The following is a 15,021-nucleotide window of genomic DNA, read 5'->3' as shown; positions in this document are numbered from 1 at the left end:
TTGGCACCCCTCTATATCTCTTATGAAACCCCTCTTGTTCTTTATTTGCAAATATGTCATTTATATTTAAATTATATTAAAAATAACACTTGTCTAATTAAACCCACCTATGTTTTCTTATTTTTTTCTCCATTATAAACTCATTAAATCTATAAAATTTGAAAAAACAATGATTTGTCATAGAATAAGAATTTGATCTAAATATAAATAAAGGTTTTGTAGGAAAGATAATTTTGTGAAGTTCCAATTTTTTTTTTTTAAAGATTCGCACACATGTCTTTATGTATCTACTAAGGTTATTACCTACTAGGAAAAACAAAACAGATTTAGATAAAAATCATAAATTCATGATGCTATAATCAAGAAGAGATTGAAAGTGGTTGGAATGGGAGAAGGGTGAGAGAGAGCGCCTAACAATTTTTTTTTAAAGTATCGACACAGGGGTTTATTAAGAAAGTGCAACAAATGAGGGTTATTTTAGGAATTAAAAAGAATATGTAGAGAAAATGGGTTTAACAAGAAAGTTAGAGGTGCGCCAATAGTCCAACTCTTTAATGAAAGATATAGAATGAAAGATAATCATGTATAAACTTTATAGATTCAAGCATAGATTTAATTGAATATTAATCTTAACAATCAATAATGCATGACAGAATTGATGAAAATATTTTAATAACATCCAACTAATTATGTGAAACAAAAATCATAATCATCAAAGCATGCATGTAGGGAATTAATTAAATAAAAAGATAATTATTTCATTGAATAGGATTTCATCCTTAACCTCAGTATAAGAAAATTAACTAGACATACTTAAATTGGGACAACAAATAAAATAAAATCCAGCCATGAAGAATTAAACTGCTGCTGCTATTTTTCTTCTCTCATCTGCCGAATACTCTGCTTTTTCCTCCTCTTTGGCGGCTCCCCCCTTTTATAATGCTAGTTGACCGAATTCTTCTCCAATTATAATTGCTAGGAAACCGCCTCCTTTAAGCCCATATTCACTCTCACATGCCAAATCCTTTGTATATTATTTCCTTATTAAAATTGGAAAGCTAGCCACACGTTTGACTTCCAAAGCAAAAGGCCAATTAATGATTTCTTCCTTTAATGCCGCACATGCATTCCAAATTAAATAAAATCTTTCTTTAATTATCTTAAGCTCATGCGGAAGCTTTGGAACATAATCTTTAATTCTTTAGTTCTTTCCTCTTATGGATTTTTTATGCACTTTTTGTTCATAATCTCCAATTAATTCTCTATTCAATAAAATAATTCAATTAATTAAAAATAAAAAATAAAAATAACTAACAAATATACAATAAAGGGTAAAATATGTATATAAATTATGCTTATCTGGAAATCGAGTCATCAATTGAGAGACTTGAAAGTAAAGACCAGAGAGGCAAGGTAACTTGTTTGTTTGCTTCTGCATCGCGCATACTGGAGGATCATATTGGGATATTCCTAAGGGGTATATTTGGTAACTGCATTGGCATCATTCATTTCGAATCTTTGATTGGTTAATTTGGAATATTACCTGGCACCAACGCAATTAGTTATTTTAGAATCTCTCTCTTTAGAAAAACATTTCAACTTACAATTTCCATTTCGATCTTTTTGCTTTGCTTTTTGATTTCATCAATCAATCAATCATTCATTCACTCGTCTTCCCAATCACAGCAAAAGCTAACTTCTGTAGCCCCCAAGCAATTCCAAGTACGCTCTTTACATTTTTCGTTTCTTCTTCTTGTTCTTTTTGTTGTTTTGTTTAATAATTACAAGTTTTTATTTTTTAGGGTTTCTAGAATTGATCATGTGAAGGTGAAAAGTGATGATGATCAAGTATCAACTTACATTACGGTGTGTGCAGGATAACTATGGATTTTGAAAGAATAATGACCTATTTTATATAATATAAATGTTACCACAGTTTCTGTTTTCTATTTTCAAAAATTATAGAACAATTTGTTTAGCTGTTTCTAAAAAACTTATTTCTTGCGGTGAGAAACATCTTTTTATTGTTTTAAGTTGTTTTCTTAAAACATATATATATTTCAAAACAAACTAGCTCAACTTTTATTAGTACTCTTTTTTGCCCTTACATTTAAAAAATATTATAGCGAAACCTCTCTATATTTATAATATTGAGACCAGATTAATTTGGTACCATGAGGGGATTATAATTTAATAGAGGTATAATTACAAAAATTATTTTTTTAACTTAGTTATCTTTATTACAAAGATATAGAGGTAAAATATACACTGTATTAATAATTTACTAATGGAGCATGTCAAATCCAATATATCTATTATCTATGTACCATTGTTAGAAATATGTAAAGTCATCTTAAAAATCTCTAAATGTTTACATTCTCTTTAATAATTTTCTCTCATTGTGTAATTGTATTATGTGGAAGCAAGTTCATTTAATCTAACATAACATATACTTTTGTAATGCACAAATAATTATTACTATGTAGAAGCGGATTTCTTAAGATGACTAAACAAAAATTATTCCTAATAAATCATTACTATAAAAAGATTTTACTGTATCTTCATTTTTTAAAATAGTTCTTAGAGAAACTATAATTAAAAATTGACATAAAAAAATTTCATATATATTTTAAATTTATATCTATCAAGGTTATTAATTTCAATAATAAAATTTATTCGACACCTATAGTCATTTCGAAAATAACAATCCCAAACCAAATTGACAGATGGTGTTAAATGAGATTTTATGTTCGACTTTCATCCGTGAATTTGGCTGTGAGAAATTCAAATTGGAAATCAAATCCTACTATTTTCACATATATGGGAAAAAAATATTTTGAGTCCTCATAAAACCTTAAACATGTCCTCAACTTTATCAAAACAACAAACCAACCACTACACCAAAGACTCTCTTAAGCGATTGATAAAATCTTTTAAAAGTGGTTTGATGTTACATTCATTATCTCATAAATAATAATGTATCCAGCAAAGCTGAAGTCGATTATTTTAGAAGCCACATCAAATGTCAACCAATCTGGTCCTTAATAGCCATTTTTCTGTTGGGTTTTAACATTTAGATCACAGCCTGTACTGCAATCTAGCTCAAATTCCACTATTTTACTAACATTTTTCCCCTACTGTTGTAAGTCGAGTTTCTAATCTTTGAGAATATATAACTGACAAGTGTTGAAAATAATAATAATATTAATAAAATCTTGAGCTCTTGCCGTTACTCTAATATAAGCAGCAATATTTACTGCCTTAGATACAAAAAACAGTATTCCCCTCCTTGCGCATTGTTTTCATTTTGTTTATGCTGCGAGAGAGATAGATATAGTGGTATCAGTTAGCATAATTTTTTTATAGTGAAAAAACAAAGGCTATCTCCAGTTTATTCTTTCCTTTCCATATGCATATGATTAATATGCTTTGTTGTATCGGTTGTTCTGATCTCTCCCACAGCAGATTCTGGTTTATTTATGATCTTTTGTATAACTTTTAGTAGATTTACTCAAGAATCCTGTAAGCAAACTGTTTAAAATGCAAAGAGCCGCGCCATTAGTGTGACAAATTAGTGAAACCCTGCAAAAAGAAGGGATAGAAACAGTGAGGATAGTATGTATTGTTTTCTAGCTAGTTGTCTTTGTTCTAGAAGAAAGATTGGGAAGCAAACTGAAAATTACCAGTAAAAAATAGGGTTCACTACATTCTGGCTTAAGTGGGAGAGGCTCGCACTCTAACCGGTTTTAGACTCTGTTAGATTTAACTCCCATGATGGGACGAATTAATCTAACGTAAGTGATAAGATAAACTTAGAGTTTGTCTAGGATTCTTATGAGATAAAATTAATATTTTATCTTAATCCTAATCACATAAGATGTAACTTATCAAATAACTCTAGGAAGTTGATTTGAATTAAACTACACCTATTGTACTATATAAACACTACATGGGTGAGTGATAGCACGTAAAATAATAATCATAAGAATCAGAGCAACATCAAAAGAGAGTGAGAGAAAAGGAAAAAAGGCAGTGGGTTCTTGCTTCATGAATTGAGGGGATTTTCCAAATACGTGATTATCCTCCGATCATTAGTGACATAAACTCTTGACAATCTGTTCGTGAAGGTGATTTGCTCGTGAAGGTTCCAGTTCCTAGCAATCGATTTTTATTCGTTGCAATCTGCTCGTGCTAGTTCCAGTTTCTTACTGAAGGGATGCATTGTTGACTGCCACTTATGTACTTAATCGAGTTCCGAGTAAGTCAGTAAGTTCCACTCCATATGAGCTATGGACACATAGAAAACCTAATCTTACTCATTTGCATCCCTGGGGTCTGCAACGTATGTTCATAACCCATCTCATAAACATGGGAAATTAGATCCGAGAGGAAAGAAATGTATCTTTTTAAGATACCCAGAACACTCCCAAGGGTATGTGTTCATAGGTGAACATGATGATAGAACTATAACTAAGATAAAATCACGAGATGTCACATTTTTGGAAAATGAATTCCTTAGCATTTCAGAGGTCCATAAAGACATCCATCTATACGAGTTAAATGATTCAGAGATGAATGACACTTCTGATTTACAAATTGAGAGAAACCTAGATATGTCTGGGAATTCTAATTCTAGTGGCAGTCAACCACAAAATGACTTTACTCCACTTGACAACTCAATTTGAAGAAGTAATCGTACAACCATACCACGTCATCGTTTTGAGATTGAGGGGGAGGCGTTTATGATTGCTTCACATGATGGTAATGAGCCAAGAACTTATATTGAGGCTATCACATCATCAACTAAGTAATTGTGGATTAAAGCAATAGATGAATAAATGAAGTCAATGAGATCAAACTACGTCTGGGACTTGGTTGATCTACCGCTCTACCGTAAGGCCATTGGAAACAAATGGGTTTTACGTGTTAAATGAAAGGCATATGACATAATTGAAAGATACAAGGCATGCTTGTTAGCGAAAGGATATAACCAACAAGAGGGTATAGACTATGAGGAAACTTTTTCCCCAATGGTAAGGTTTGCCTCTATAAGATTAATTCTAGCCATCGTTGCACATATGGATCTTGAATTACATCATATGGATGTTAAAATAGCTTTTCTCAATGGAGAGCTAAAGGAGGAAATTTATATGGAACAACCAGATGGTTATATAATCAATGATCAAGAGCGCAAAGTTTGCAAGCTCAAAAAGTCTATATATGGGATAAAACAATCCTCCAAGCAATGGTATCTTAGGTTTCATGAATCTGTGATGACTTATGGATTCTCAATGACTGAAAAAGATCATTGTGCATACGTTAAAAGGACAGAGGGTAACTTTGTCATCTTATCGTTATATGTGGATGATATATTGTTGGCTGGAAATAATATAGAGTTTGTTCAAACCATCAATGAATGATTATTTTTAAACTTTGAAATGAAATATATGGGTGAAGCATCTTATATCTTGGGAGTTAAAATCCATAGGGATCGTTCTAGAAAACTTCTAGCTCTGTCACAAGAGTCTTATATTAGAAGAATTCTTGAAAAAATTAAAATGGAGAAGTGTAAACTTATGGATACTCCCATATCTAAAGGACAAACTCTTAACCTTGAAATGTGTCCAAAGACTTCAAAGGAACGAAATGAAATGACATGAGTTTCATACTCTAATGCTGTTGGAAGTCTCATGTATGCTATGATGTGTACAAGACCATATATTTGTTATGCTATGGGGTTGGTAAGCAGATACCAATCAAATCCTGGGCGCAAACACTGGAATGTTGTCAAAAGAATTTTAGCATATCTGAAAGGCACTACCGGCTATTCTTTATGTTATCAAGGAGGTGATTTACGGTAAATTGAATACACATACGCTGATTGGGGAGGCGATCTTGATGAGCGCAAATTAACCTCAAGATACGTATTTCTACTTAGTTGCAGTGCGATCTTGTGGAGTAACAAGAAGCAAACATGCACAACTCTGTCGACTATGGAAGCAGAATATGTAGAATGTTCAGTCACAATACAAGAGACTGTTTGGCTTAGGCGCTTCTTAAATTATCTCGAGATCGTTATTGGTCATCCTCAGCCAGTAACCAAATATTGTGATAGCCAAGCAACCATATCCTTTACCAAGGATGCAAAATACCACAGCAAATCTAAACACATAGAGACAAAGTACAATTTTGTGAGAGATATTGTGGTGAAAAAGGAAGTGTTGATGCAACACATATCTACACACTTCATGGTTGTAGATCCATTAACTAAAGCCATGACACGAGATGTTTTTATCGCACATATGCAATCATCAGGATTGCGCATATTATAAAAGTTGTACTTAATAAATTCTTTATGCAATAAAATTATTTTGATTTATTCTCATAAGATACTAATTAGCATGATTACACACATATATATAATTATTAAAAGATATGTCCTCAGGTTATGACCAGCTTTCTTACACAAGCGGTCACTTCAATTGTTAATGAAAGCAAGCTAGGATGAGACACAATATTAAGAGAAAGTACTGGATACGTACTCATGGAGCTTATATCTTGAAAATGTCGCCTTGACTGGATCAAGATAAAGAACCTAATTAAGCCAGATATTAGTTCATTTGGTGCCTTATGAAGGCAAGCTTATTGAGACTCAAATTAGGCGCTCGAATAAGCGACTAATTTAAGATATGTACAGTGGATAGCTAGACATATGCTCTTATACAAAGAGAATTCACTGTAACGCGTGATTCATACCATGTGTGCTTTTGTGATTGAAAGGAAAATGAGTGAATGAATCCCTGATTCCTCATTGTGTAAGTTCTTTCGAGGTATAAGAAAGACGTCAACAGTTTCCTTAGTTACCATTGACTATATCTTAAAAGGAAAGGTTGGTGATAGCTACTTTAGCATGTTTTTTCTACGACTATAATGTTATTCGATCTATGAAACATGTCTAAGAAAGCAACTAGCCTAGAACTAAAAGATATGAGTAGAGTACGAAGATTTATTCTCCTTACATCTGACTTATGCATTCACTGGTCGACCAGTTGTATAATCTGCCTAGGGATGAATACAATTGTGAATACATAGAGTGCACAACGTCAACATAATTTTTGTTGAGGGATTAAATATGTTTGTACCGATGTAAAGGATAATGAAATCTAGGAAATATAATGAATAAGTTATTTAAATCTCTTGCAAAAAGTGCAATTGAGATTTTTTTCGCTCTACAAGCTCCAATTTATATTGTTCATGGGTCACACGTAGCATTTGCCCGTATGATACTGCGGTTGTGGCTTTATGCCCAAAACTCTACTCTCGTTGCTATGATTACTCAATCATCCCATCACATGCGAGTGGTAGATGTTAGATTTAATGTCCATGATGGGATGGATTAATCTAATGTAAGTGATAAGATAAACTTAGAGTTTGTCTAGGATTCTTATGAGATAAAATTAGTATTTTATCTTAATCCTAATCACATAAGATGTAGCTTATCAAATAACTCTAGAAAGTTGATTTGAATTAAACTACACTTATTGTACTATATAAATACTACAAGAGTGAGTGATAGCACGTAAAATAATAATCACAAGAATCAAAGCAACATCAAAAGAGAGTGAGAGAAAAGGAAAAAAGGCAATGGGTTCTTGCTTCGTCAATTGAGGGGATTTTCCAAATACGTTATTATCCTCCGATCATCAGTGACATAAACTTGTGATGATCCGTTCGTGAAGGAGATTTTCTTGTGAAGGTTCCAGTTCCTAGCAATCGATTCGTGTTCGTTGGGATCTTCTTGTGTTAGTTCCTGATTTTTGGGAGATTGGAGGGAGCTTATTTTTATTCTTGCAGATTTGTGACGATTCGTTTCCACATCAACTAATAAGGTATGGATTTGATGGAACAAAATAAATTGCATGATTTATTTAGAAAATCATCAGACTCTGTAGAAGCCTTCTCGCATACTCAAATGCTAACATGAAGAGGCCACAGAGGTATAATAGATAAAGACATAGCTTCTCTAGTGGGTCTGAAACATAACTTCTTGGTCCCAAAGTTGTTCTTACGAATGACATCCCTTTCGCCAAATCCCCTGACAAAGAACTAAAAATATCAATAGAAAATGTCAAAAACTGAAAACAGAGTTCTGATGTAGAAATATCAAAATTGCTAATTGTCCCTCTCAATCCTGACCAAACAGAGAGGAAGATAACCTAGCTGAAAACAAATTGACCACTGATGATTTTTGTGTCTGGAAAAAGTTTCAGTGTTGATTTGAGCTCTCTTAAGTAGTTATCATGTGTCCTTCTGGAACTCTTAGGTTTCCAAATCCATGAACATATTATTGGAAAAATGGGAACTCTATGGATTAACCACGAGTTTATCTTCATAGAAAACTCAGTATGAAAAGCTTTCAACCTATGTTAGGCAAGTATGCTCTAACAGTATTGCCCACACATAACATGGAAAAGAGAAAGACTATCTTGATTGTGGCGTGCTTACCAGAACTTGTCTGGGGCAGATTAGTCCAATCTTGTGGACTTATCTTCTTTTCAGATGCCTTGATCAAGTCGATGAGAGTTTGATTGACCTGAAATTTCAAGAAAGAGTTTAACGTCTATATGCTTAATTTGTAGCCAAGTAAAATTAAACAAATATCAATAATTTAGGAAAGTAAAACTTCAAGAAGTATTGGGACATCTTTCTACCAATAAATTCATAACATTATTTTACGCGTGAAGATTTAATTCAATCCCAGTTATTCAAAAATCTTGAGTCGCTCAAGGTCAATCCTCAATATTAGGAAGATTATTGTCCATAATACAAATGTAAGGACCCTTTTGTCTCAATCAAATTCGATTACGACAATTTTTTACTGACTTTGATAAGAAAACTTTCCCAATCAGTTTGTACAACTGTACTCCATTTAATAATTCATTAATTGTAAATGTCTCACACAACCAATTGGACTACTTGCATATTTGTCTGATCTATTGGGCAAAGGAAATACCTCTTCTGTCCTCTCATGACTTACAAGATGTCCTCCAGGAAGATCTATCATTCTAGCAACATGGTACAACTTCTCTGCTAGTGTCCTTGCATAAAAGATTTGTGCAATGATATCATGCCTATACATTCAGTGGAGCGAATTAATATTTTTGCTCAAATTCAGTTATGTAACATTCAGTTATCCATGTATCACTCACTACTGGAAATGCCCAAAATATTAACCAGGCTCATGCACGACCTTCGAAGTTCAATGTATATTAACCTATTTTCAAGTTTGCATGTGTATACATTTGTTTTCTCTTTGTGCTTGTCTGTGCATGAATGAAATAACGATTCTCTTGATCGTCTGAGATTAAGAAAAGCATTGAAACAAAACTAATACTCTTCACTCCGAAAATACCAAATTCTTGCCAAATCCTGTCATCTCCTTGTTAAATACAGGTTGATTGCAAACTTTGACAATTTACTATAAAGCACAACACGAACTTCCATTTCAGCCAATTTTTCCCAATTTATTTTATTTTATTTTTTTCACGAAGAACCCAATTTTAATTTCCCATCAGTATTTGGAGCCTATCTCATAACATTCTATCTACAGAATCCAAGAATATATAAGCATATTGTTTTCTTTTATGATAATTGACATTATATAGTTTATTAATTCATGAAACAGTTTAATGATATTAAAGAAACATTTTGCAGACTTCAACTCATCTAAATGACATTTGAAAAATGAAGTTTAATTTTGTAACAATTGTCATTCCTGTATGCCCTATGCGTATTCCTTACAAGTATCTTAAAATAATAAAATCATAAAGCATGTCACTTTAATAATATAAATTTAGACATGTTGTAAATCATGGTGGATTCCACCAAAATAATGCCCTCCCACCAAAATAATGTTCTCCCATTATCATCTTATTGCTCTTCCCATTATCCTTTTTATAATTAATAATTGTGAATAACTCCACCTTGTAATGCCTATATAAACCCTTTCTTTGTTAATGAATGAAGACAATTTCAATTCCTCGCTCAAGGCATTTTGCTTGTTTTCTTCAATCTTCATTTGAGTATTCCTTACTTACATATTCCCAATTAAATAATTGCTTACATACAATCCCTTTAAATTATAACATCCATTATCTCCAAATTTATAACACGTTATCAGCACGAAGTTTGCTCTGGTACAAGAAGTATTCTATCCATTTACCTTTTTATTTTCTACGTATTTATTTAAAAAAATTTCCTATAAGTAATACTTATTAGTTACACTCTTTTCAATATTTATTATATAATATCTTTTTATTTGTTTGTGATAATGTCTCACTTGGTTACACCGGCTCCCTAGTACAAGGTTATTATTATTTGGCACGATAAGCCCTTAGTACCATATTGATTAGAGTGTGGTTCATGAGGTGTGGATTCCCCCTTCATGATTTAATTGGCATTAATAAGGAATATTTAGTCCATGGTGCATGTTGATACGGATCCAGATACCCAAGTACGTCATTTCAATAGAATTCTCTTCAAATTATTCTCGCCATTTCAATTCCAATTTTAGGATAATCCAAATCATTTTCACCACAAATCCAACCACCCATTTAGAAAATTAATTCTACACACAATTAAAATCCACCTCCTCGTGGGATCGACACTTGTCACCATTGATCTATACTACAATAGATTCGTGCACTTACGAGTTCAATAAAATTTGCACAACAAGTTTTTGGCGTCGTTGCCGGGGAGGTAAGTTATTTTAATTCGTAGAATTAATTTTTGTGAATAATTTCTTTTAATTGTTTTCTTGTAATTTTTTTTATTAAAAAAAAAAGAAAAAAAAAGTGAATCTACATTTAAAGGTTAGTATTTCTTTTCTTTTTCTCTTCTTTAAAATTCTGTAATTTAATTTTCAATTTGTTTTTCTTTATAATTTTTTTTGTTTATCTTATTAATTTATTTTTAGTTAATTTATTTCACGTATTTATTTTTGTGTATTTTTATAGAAAGGTTTTAACAGCGTGATAAGGTTAGTAACGTAATTTCTCCTTCTTCTTTATTTTTATTTGTTTTGTTCTCATTTATTTTTGTGTTTCTTACATGCATGGTCGTAGGTCATTATTACATAATCTTGAACCTATAGACCATGAACTAGAAAAAACACTTCACACATACAAGCACGTTAAAAATAAATTTGGAATGGATTTACAAGCACCATAGGAGAGGTCATTTAAGGACTATTTTAGTCCTTTGGCTAATTTGAGCACATCGTGTATAAGATACCCAAATGTAGCTGCTAGGAGTTTTGAACTAAAACCTAGTGTGCTAAATTGTCTCCCCACATTCTATGGCTTAGAAAATAAGGACCCATATAATCATCTGAATGATTTTCATGCTATTTGTCAAATATTTAGATATGCGAATTTTTCAAACGATGATGTTAAACTTAGATTATTCCCATTTTCTTTAAAAGATAGAGCTCGTTCATAGCTCAATACATTGCCTGCTAATAGCATTACATCATGGGAACAAATGGTAACAAAATTTTTGAATAAATATTTTCCAGTGCATAAAACCAATGCTATTCGCAGGGAGATTTCAGAGTTTACCCAGAGAGAAGACGAGCAGTTTTTCGAAACATGGGAGCGATTCAATGGGCTACTCTTGAAGTGTCCACATCATGGGTACGAGAAATGACACCAATACCAATACTTTTTGGAGGGATTATTGCCGAATGTGCAAGAATGGCTAATGGCAACAAGTAGAGGAGAACTAATGTCAAAAAGTGCATCAAAGATTTGGGAATTTTTCCAGTGACAAGCGGATAATTCCCAACAACGGAGTCGGTAGCTCAGGAACACTAAAAGAATTAAGGGAGTAAATGAGGTTCACATTGGCAAGTCAAGTTAAGAAATTAAAGAAGTCAAAACGATAATTGAAGGTCTCTCTCGACAAATAGCATCGTTATCGATTGCTAAATCAATAGAGCCACATGACCATGACTCATATTCAGATCAAGCCAATGCCATAGGTGTAATGAGAAAACCATCGAATTACAACCCATACTCCAACACATATAACCCTGGATGGAGAGACCACCCCAATTTTTCATGGTCTCAAGGATTCCAACAAAATGGACCAGCAGCTCCAGCTCCACCAATTCCTCAAAATCCTCAAGCCTCTCAGCCACCATTTAGACCATACAATCAGAACCAGGACTACTCTCAACCCAGACCATGGGAGGATGCATTCCAAAATTTCAAGAATGTTACTCACTCTACGATTGAGCAACAGAACCGCACCATTAATGGATTATGAAATGAGTTGCGAGCAGGCTTCAACTCACAAGCCCAATCAGTTTCAAGCCTCGAGAAGATGATGAGACAACTTACTTCTTCAGTTCAGACCTTGGCAATGACAGTTGAGAAAGGTAAATTTCCAAGTCAACTAGTGCCTAATCCTAAAGGAGTACATGAAGCAAGTACCAGTTCACCACAGCAGCATGGAGAGGTCAAAGCAGTCATGACCTTGCGAAAAGGAAAAGAAGTCGACAACAAAGTGGAGATTCTGGTGACAAAAGAAAATCAAATTGTACCTGTGAATGTTGATGACTCACTATCGGAGGAGAAAGAAGAAACTAACCCACGAGAATACGTTCCCAAAGCTCTATTTCCTCGGAGGTTAGCTAAAGGAAAGAAGGGAAAATCCACAGGTGAGATTCTTGAAATCCTTAAACAGGTAAGTGTTAACATCCCTTTGCTTGATACTATTAAACAAGTTCCATCTTATGCCAAGTTTCTTAAAGACCTTTGTACTAAAAAGAGAAACATTCACGTTCAAAAGAAGGCATTTTTAATAGAAAACGTTAGTTCTATACTCCAACATAAAATTCCTTTAAAATGCAAAGACCCAGGCTCCCCCACTATCTCATGTAGTATAGGAAACCACACAATTGAGAATGCTTTGTTGGATTTAGGAGCTAGTGTAAATCTGTTGCCTTACTCAGTATTTTTGAAACTTGGACTTGGAGAATTGCACCCAACTCCAGTGGTGTTACAGCTTGCAGATCGGTCCACGAAAATACCTCGTGGTATTGTGGAGGACGTGCTTATCCAGGTAGACAAGTTTTATTTTCCTGTTGATTTCATTGTAATTGACACTCAACTAATACAGGATTCAAGGAAGCACATCCCCATTATTCTAGGCCGACCTTTCTTGGCAACTGCGGATGCTCACATTCAATGCAGGACTGGACATATGAAGTTGTCCTTTGGCAACATGACTATGGAGCTGAACATCTTCAACATTGCCAAACAACCTCACAATGCAGATGATGAAATTGTTGATGTGGATTTAATTGAAGCATTAGTTGATGACACTTTTCTTTCAAACCTTAGTGATGATCCTTTACAAACATGTTTATCTCACTTTGGTTTGGATTTTGATATTGACAGATCAGTCAATGAGGTCAATGCTCTACTTGACTCAGCATCATCTATGGACACTAATAAATGGAAGTCAAGAGTTGAACAACTAGCACCATCAGAAAAGAAACTCATTCCATCATCAGAATTACTATCGAAACTCAAGCTCAAACCATTACCCAACACTCTGGAATATGCATTTTTGGGAGAAGAAAGTACTCTGCCGGTAATCATCTCATCATCCCTAAATGACGAACAAAAAGGTAAGTTGTTGGACGTTTTAAAAGAGCACAAAGGAGCATTAGGATGGACCATAGCAGACATCAAAGGTATAAACCCAGTAGACTATATGCATTACATTCATCTTGATGAAAATGTTAAACCTACTAGGGAAATGCAACGTCGGTTAAATCCTAACATGAAAGAAGTTGTTAGAACTGAAGTCCTTAAGCTATTAGACACAGGTATCATTTACCCAATTTCTGATAGTTCATGGGTCAATCCTGTACAAGTTGTCCCCAAAAGTCAGGAGTCACAGTAGTTACCAATGCCGATAATGAATTGATACCCATTAGAGTGACTACAGGATGACGTGTATGCATTGATTATAGAAAGTTGAATTCTGTCACACGTAAAGACCATTTTCTTCTACCATTTATTGATCAAATGCTTGATAGATTAGCAGGCCATGAATTTTATTGCTTTCTAGATGGCTACTCAGGATACAATCAGATTCCCATAGCACCAAAAGATCAAGAGAATACTACTTTCATTTGCCTTTTTGGCACTTTTGCATATAGGAGAATGTCATTTGGATTATGTAATGCACATGCTACATTTCAACGTTGCATGTTGAGCATTTTTTCTGATATGGTTGAACGATTCCTTGAAGTCTTTATGGATGACTTTTCTGTTTTTGGTGACTCGTTTGATCAATGTTTACATCATCTAACACTAGTTCTGCAGAGTTGTATCGAAAAGAACTTGGTCTTAAATTGAGAGAAGTGTCATTTTATGGTAAAACAATGTATTGTTCTCGGTCACATCATTTTGAGCAAAGGTATTGAGGTTGACAAAGCTAAGGTGGATCTCATTTCTAATCTTCCTCCACCCAAAACAGTCAGAGAAGTAAGATCTTTCCTTTGGCATGCTGATTTTTATAGACGTTTCATTAAAGATTTTAGCAAAGTTTCTAGACCCTTATGTAATTTACTTGCTAAGGATGTACCTTTTGTCTTTAATGATTCATGTCTTGTGGCATTTGAAAAATTAAAGCGGTTGTTGACATCATCACCCATCATTCAGCCCCCAAACTGGAGCTTACCATTTGAACTCATGTGTGATGCATCTGATTATGCAGTAAGAGCAGTATTAGGACAAAGAGTTGATCGAATTCCCCATGTTATTTACTATACTAGTATGACATTGAATGATGCACAGTTGAACTATTCAACTACTGAAAAAGAAATGCTAGCAGTAGTGTTTGCATTAGAAAAATTTCGATCTTATCTCATTGGTTGTAAAATAATTATATTCACAGATCATGTTGCTCTTAAATATCTTCTCACAAAGAAAGATGTAAAAGCTA

The 15,021-nt window shown here is 33.6% G+C and overlaps 1 non-coding gene across 1 annotated transcript; it reads right to left on the bottom strand.

The window, feature by feature from the left end:
* Positions 1–11,592: 11,592 nt before the first annotated feature.
* Positions 11,593–11,696, bottom strand: LOC112100504. Its single transcript, XR_002906872.1, has one exon. It is a non-coding gene; the product is annotated as a small nucleolar RNA R71 (small nucleolar RNA).
* Positions 11,697–15,021: the final 3,325 nt, after the last annotated feature.

Source organism: Citrus clementina, unplaced genomic scaffold, assembly GCF_000493195.1.
Source record: "Citrus clementina cultivar Clemenules unplaced genomic scaffold, Citrus_clementina_v1.0 scaffold_3, whole genome shotgun sequence".
NCBI lineage: Eukaryota > Viridiplantae > Streptophyta > Magnoliopsida > Sapindales > Rutaceae > Citrus > Citrus x clementina.
Note: the sequence above shows the minus strand (reverse complement) of the source record. Positions and strands in the feature narration are given on the sequence as shown.